This window comes from Talpa occidentalis, unplaced genomic scaffold (assembly GCF_014898055.3).
Source record: "Talpa occidentalis isolate TD23 unplaced genomic scaffold, MPIMG_talOcc4v2.1 talOcc4.4, whole genome shotgun sequence".
Lineage (NCBI taxonomy): Eukaryota > Metazoa > Chordata > Mammalia > Eulipotyphla > Talpidae > Talpa > Talpa occidentalis.
Window position 1 is genome coordinate 95,876,007 of NW_023604295.1, and position 6,802 is coordinate 95,882,808.

The following is a 6,802-nucleotide window of genomic DNA, read 5'->3' on the forward strand; positions in this document are numbered from 1 at the left end:
GACCAGCTGGGAATGGAATTCATGCTGCAGAGACTGCTGATAGCTTCACAGTGCTGTACTTAACCCCTTGGGCCACAAGGTCAGCCCCCAGAAATTCACAGTTTTATTGAGTTAAAAGTCAAGATATTGACTGGGCTGGTTCCTTCAAGAAGCTCTAGGGAGAATCCACTTCTTTGCCTTTTTCAGTTTTGTATCTTCCTCTAGTCCTTGAATTGTGACCCCTTCTTCCATCTCCAGTGTCATACCTCCATCGATGGCAACTGCTCCCCTGAAACCCACAACCTTCTGCATGGACAGACCCTCCCTGAGTCTCTTTTAGGATGGTTGTGATTATTAAGCGGGAATATCTCCCTACTGAAGACTTTTGAAGTAATCACATCTGCAGAGTTTCTATAAAACAACCATTTATAGAACATGATATATTTGGGAGTTATTATTTACCCAACCACACACCCCAATGCCTGATCCTCCAAACTTAAAATTTTTAAAAAGGTCTCTTTCCGTTGGGCCCTGTGGAGGATGGCCGGGATCAGGACTTCTAAAACATGGCTGGAAGGGTATGGGCCAAGGCCACTCTTACTGGCAACAAGAGGGGTCTCTGGAACCAGAGGGAGCATACAGCTCTTTTCAAAATTGAGGGTTTTTTTTTTTTGCTTGAGGTTAAACTGAATTCTAACTAGGCAAGAGGTGTGCTTATGTGTACAAAGCAGAGAACACCACAATGACTCCTGGTGACAAACTGAGTAAAACTAGAGTAATCTGGGGAAAGGTAATGTTCCTGTGGACACAGTGGCATGGTTTGCCCCAAATTCTGAAGCAACCTTCCTGCTAAGGCCATGGGACACGAATCTGTGTGATGCTTTTCCCTTTAAGGATTTAAACTTATTGAAAAGCCAATAAATAGAAGTGGATTTATTCTCTTGAAAAAACCAAAACAACAATTTAAAAAGGGATAATTTGGAGGGCAATAGGGAATTCCAAATTCTTCTTTATGACATCCAACAGCTCCTAATTGTGGCTTTGGGTCTGTGTCTTAGGTTTGTGGCAGGTGCTTGGAGGTGGCATTTGAGCCAAGAGGACAGAACTGCCCTCAGAATGAAGTCTTTCTCAGGAGCCTGTGGCAGACACTTGGATCTAGCTCTGTGCATTTTGTATTTTTTGCTTTTGAATCAGTGCTTGAAGGAGAAGGAAGATCCTTCTAAAGGGAAGTGCTGTTACCAAGCCACACCCTCATTAGTTTCATCTCCTTTTTGAATTCCCACTGCTGAGAAACTGTTCAAGTTCTCAGGATAGTGTGTAACACTTCTGTAGCAGGATTACATAGTGTTTCCCCTCTCTGCATTCCTTCCCTTTTGTTCTGGCCTGGTGCTAGCCCCTGGCTCTCAGATGGGGGTGGGGATGGAGGGGTACTTGCACACAGCTTTCCTGGCATCTCTCAACTTTCTGCCTGGTGTCCCCCATAGGCAACAGTTTGGATTCTTTAGTTGCTTTTTCTGATACAGTCTTGCCCACACTGTGCAAATGGAACCAAAACTTGGGGCAGACTCTACTGGTCCTTGGCAAAGTCATCACTCATCAACCGGGCTCTATTTCAGGGACAAGTCATTTAAATCCTCAAAGAAACCAGATATCAGCTATTGGTTTCGGTCTTCTTAAATTCCTGTTGCAAAATCAAATGGACAGATTTATTTCTTATCCTTTCTTCTCCCCTGCACACAATGGGGTAGGGCACAGAGAATGAGAAAATGCCTAAGACAGGACTGTGGGAGGGAGAAGCAGGTCACCTTGCCTATTGGACCTACATGACTTGGAGTTGATTTAATGTTGAGTTATGACAGGGAATATTGCTGATGAAGGCACTGACAGTAACACTATTGAGACTCCACATGTCTGGGCAAAGTTCTGCCCCCAAGTATCTGCTGTGCTGTTTTATGGGCCTGGTCTGGAAAGCCACCAAGCTGAGGAGAGGGCCTGAGGGCACACCACTCCTTGGGAAGCTCGGAGCCCACAAGGGCATCCAAATGCTTGTTCGGTGGAGCTGCTATTTCACCATTGTCTGCTTTGTTACTAGTTATGACAAGAGTGGCCTTCACCTCTTCATTGCATTGGCATCTGTTAGACAGATCCAACCCGGAAGTGTCTTTTAGCTGCCTGTAACTTTCCACTTTTAGGGAGCTGTTGCAAGCACTTTACTAGTCTGAATTTCACAAGTTCTTGAAGAATGAAACTAAGTTTAAACCTGGAAGAAAAATTTTTTTTTTATATTTTATTTTTTAAAATTTTTTTTAAATAATAAATTTTATTTTTATATTCCCCATACAATTGCAACCCCCCATTCTGACCCCAATCCCTCCCCTCCCACCCCCCACCCCCAAAAAAGTGTCTCTGGTTCATAGTTTTTTGTTGATTTTGATTTTCACTTTCTTATAGTTATTCATTTTCCTGGTCCCTTATTTAAGTTTTCTAGATTCCTGCTATGAGTGAGACCATCCGGTATTTTTCTTTTTCTTTTTGGCTTATTTCGCTAAGCATGATCTCTACCTGGAAGAAATTTTTTAAAGAGGAAAGAAAGAGGGGAAATTGATTTCTGGTTCCTAAATACTGCATGGGAGTTGGGTTTCTTGGTGCTTGACATCAAATAAAAGGGAACAAGAGAAGCAGGAAAAATTATCAACTGATATTTGCTAATAGAATATCCAGGCAAAGAGGGAGATAGTCAGCTCGGGCATATTCTGTCTTGGGCTGATTCCCAATTCCTACACTGAGGTCTAGTACATGGTAAGGCCTCCATTAATATTTATTGAATGAATGGACTTAGATTTATTTTTATTTATTTATGCATACAAGAACTGGGGTGCAGGTCAGAGGTACGGGGTGAGAGGATTCACCAGACACAGAATGGGGAGCAGAACTGGAGGATGTAATGAGACACGCAGCAGGTGAGACAGGAGCAGCAGGCGAGACAGCAGAGGTCTGCTGCACCATGTGGGTCACTCCCTGGTAGGGGATTGAATCCGTGCAGCAGTGGCTGGCGACAGCCCAACAGCGCCAAGCCTTTAACACCTGTACCACCAGGGAGGTCCCTCAAAGGGATTTTTCTAAGAATCTACACCTGACTTGTCTAGTCCACAGGACCAGAAGTAGGCCTAAATTGGTACAACATGGAAAGAGGCATTGGCTTTAGGTTTGCGCAAATTTTGATGCCGTCTGCCTGCCCCGAGAGTGAGTGCTGCCCGAGGTATTTTTCTCACCTCACTTTAGTCCCTGCGTTCCTAGACCATTTAAGGTCTAGCATATATATTATATATATAAATTATATATACTTACATATAATATATAATAAATGTATGTTTATAGGTGTGTGTGTGTGTATAAATTATTTCTTCTTTGGACTTGGTCCATTAACTCTACTCTGAGCCCCATAGGAGACACCGTAAGGAAAAGGGACAGAAGCAGCCCCTACCTTGGGAAACCAGCAATCTCATAGCCAAGAGTTGTCAGGTAGATTTGGGTTTACTCAGCACTTACTATGTACTTGGACAGCCCACTAAACTCCGGAGCTTTCCTTTCTTCATGGATAAAATGTACTTTATAGGGTGATTTTAAGCACTGGCAGTAATATACCAAACAGCGCATTGCATATAGTAGGTGCTCAACAAATGGAAGGCTTCATTACATTGTTCTTATTGATTCTTATTGATATTGATAGGGTGCCTCCCTGGTGGCACAGGGATTAAGTCTTAGCACTATCAAGCTTTTCCCAGCCACTGCGGCATGAATTCAATCCCCGGCCAGGGAGCTACCCACATGGCAAAGCAGACCTCTCCTGTCTTGCCTGCTGCTCCCCTCAACAGTATATTTCAGTAGATCTGCCTGTTCTGTTCCCCACTCTGTCTCTGGTGAATCCTGTCATGCCCCCTCCCCTTTTCCCCCTCCCCCGCACCTCTAGCCTATATCCTAGTTTTTGTATGCATAAATAACCAAAATAAGTCTTTCTAAAAGAATTGATATTAATAGTGGTGATGAAGCTGATAACCCTGTCTGGCCAACTCTTTGGGTGAGAGAGAGCACATGTGGACTTGCCAAAGAAAATTCAAAGTCTGTCTTGGAGGACAGATCTGACAGGTTCAGGCAATGCAGAAGGAGCTCCAGTTGTGCCAGGGACTGTACTGGGAGTTTTTCTGTATATCCTTTAATCCTGACCACAGATTAACCTGTGACAATTATCTGTATTTGTTGGCATCAGGTAACTTTTAGTGCCCGCATGACCCATGCAACATTTGGGACATACTTTTACTAGAAAAAGAATTTGTTGTTTTCTACAATTCCAATTTAACTGGACATCTTGCATTTTAAGTGGCAAACCTCAGAGGGGAGATGTTAATACAGAGACACTAAAATAGTGCCCCCTCTTCTGGGTGTGATTTCTGTGTGCACATCTGCACTGATTTCTTGGGAGTATTAACACATCACTAAACAGTGAACTCGAAAGCTCTCCTTGGCTCTTCTGGCTGACTCTGGCTTTCTTGTCCCTGCTGTCCCTTGCTGACGGCTTCTCCTGCTGCCTGCAGCGCCTGTGGGCCAGGCAGGAATGTACATGACAGCTGGCAATGCACAGGGGAGAGACAAGCTGAGGAGACTTGGTTTAAAAATATATAATAGTCAGCTTGCTCCATGCACTTCAACCAAATTCCTGGGCTTGCCACCAGAGCTCATTTCCAGGCTTGCCATCCCTCCTGAGCACCAGCTTTCTCGTCCGGGCCTCTTCGCTCTGCTGTGTGCTCCATGAAAGAACAGAAAGAGAAAGGGTTTTAGCTGAGAATTTTTTTTTTTTTAAATTTTTTTTTAATAGAGGCATGTTTTATTTATTTATTTGTTTGTTTGTTTTGTTTATACATGCACTGGGTACAGTCAGAAGCACGGGAGGGTGAGAGAATTCACCAGAGGCAGAGCGGGGAGCAGAGCAGGCAGAAGGACCGAAGTACACTGCTGAGGGGAGCAGCGGGCGGCAGGAGAGGTCTGCACGCCATGTGGGACCCTCGCCAGGTGGCCGGGGATCGAACCGGCGCTGCAGAGGCTGCGGGCAGCTTCGCAACCCAGCGCTCAACCACTGCGCCACCGGGGAGGCCCCTAGCTGAGAATTTTTGCCTATGAAACAAGAATTCAAAATTATGCTTCAGTTTCCTTCATTGTATGGTTGTTTACATTCTGGGTTGTGTTAGTGGATAATAGAAAGAAAGAAAGAAAGAAAGAAAGAAAGAAAGAAAGAAAGAAAGAAAGAAAGAAAGAAAGAAAGAAAGAAAGAAAGAAAGAAAGAAAGAAAGGAAGGAAGGAAGGAAGGAAGGAAGGAAGGAAGGAAGGAAAGAAAGAAAGAAAGAAAGAAAGAATATATGTGAAAGATTTTTATTTAATTCATTAATGAGGAAACTGGAGGTACAACTAGTTCAAGGATTTTTTCTTTAGGATTTATTTTTGTATGCATACAAGAACTGGGGTGTAAGCCAGAGGTGCACGGGTAGGGGGTGAGAGGGTTCGCCAGAAAGAGTGGGGAGTAGAACAGGCAGATCTACTGAAATATGCTGCTGAGGGCCTCAGAGGGCGAGACAGAAGAGGTCTGCTCTGCCATGTAGGTCACCTTCCTGGCTGGTTGGGGGGGGAGGGGGTGTGTGTCAAACTTGTGCTGCAGTGGCTGCCTTAGCTTGATAGCATGCTGTCTTTAACCCCTGCTCCACCAGAGAGGCCCTAAAGGCATCTTCTTTAAGGCTTAAATTTATTTGTAGTAAAGGAATATAGAAATGAATTAGTAAATGGATAGAAAACTGACTTAAAGGTAGTACCAGCTGAGTCAGATGTTAAAGGTTAAAGTACTAACCCCTAGGTACGTTACACTGTGAGTATGTTTGGAGTTAGAGCATGTAAAGAGGTAATTAAGTTAAAATGAAGTTGTTATGGTGGTCCTAATCCAATATGACTGGTGTCCTTTAAGGAAATGAAATTAAGACACAGATACTCAGAGGAGGAAGGCCAAGGGCAGACAGAGGGAGAAGATAGTAATCTAGAAGTCAAGGTCAGAGATCTCCGAGATCTCCAAAACTATAAAGATTGTAGACAAAATTTACTTTGCATTCCCATTAGTTATCTAAAACTTATAGTGTTGCAAAATGGTCCTACAGGATAGAGATAACACAGTTTAATGACAAATCTTAATTTTTGACTAAAATAAGTAAACTATTGGGACAAATCCAGTGCCATCAACCATTTTTTTTTTTGTATAAAATTTTATGGTATTTAGCCATACTCTCTCTCCTTCCTTTACCTGTTTGTTCATGACCGCTTTCCCACTGTAAAGGCAAGTTAGGTAGTTGCCATCTGCAAAATTTAAAATGTTTACTATCTCATCTTTCACAGAAAAAGTCTGCAGATTCTCCTCTAGACAATGTATCTTTTCCCTGAAGCACAAATATTTCTGCAGAATTGGCATGCCATTCAAGGTCATCTAGTCCAGGGGTTCCCAGATTTTGAGAACTCATGAGTCAGTAAAATTTCACACACACACACACACACACACACACACACACACACACACACACACACGGGTGGTCATAGGGTCTCTGATTTTTCCTCTTTTCAAATATCAACTACTTCATAAAGCAAGATCTTTATAAGAAATAGCATATGAAAAGCTTGCTATATCGTCCTTTGTTTCATTTTTCTGAAGCTTGATCAGAACTTTGACACTGCCAACCACAGTTCATGGTCTGGATGTGGAGCCATTAGTCTGGCCCAACCTTAGGCAGTAATT

The 6,802-nt window shown here is 43.1% G+C and overlaps 1 pseudogene; it reads left to right on the forward strand.

Annotated features, from left to right (window-relative positions):
• Positions 1–545: 545 nt before the first annotated feature.
• On the forward strand, positions 546–880 carry LOC119256926 (60S ribosomal protein L35a-like; annotated as a pseudogene).
• Positions 881–6,802: the final 5,922 nt, after the last annotated feature.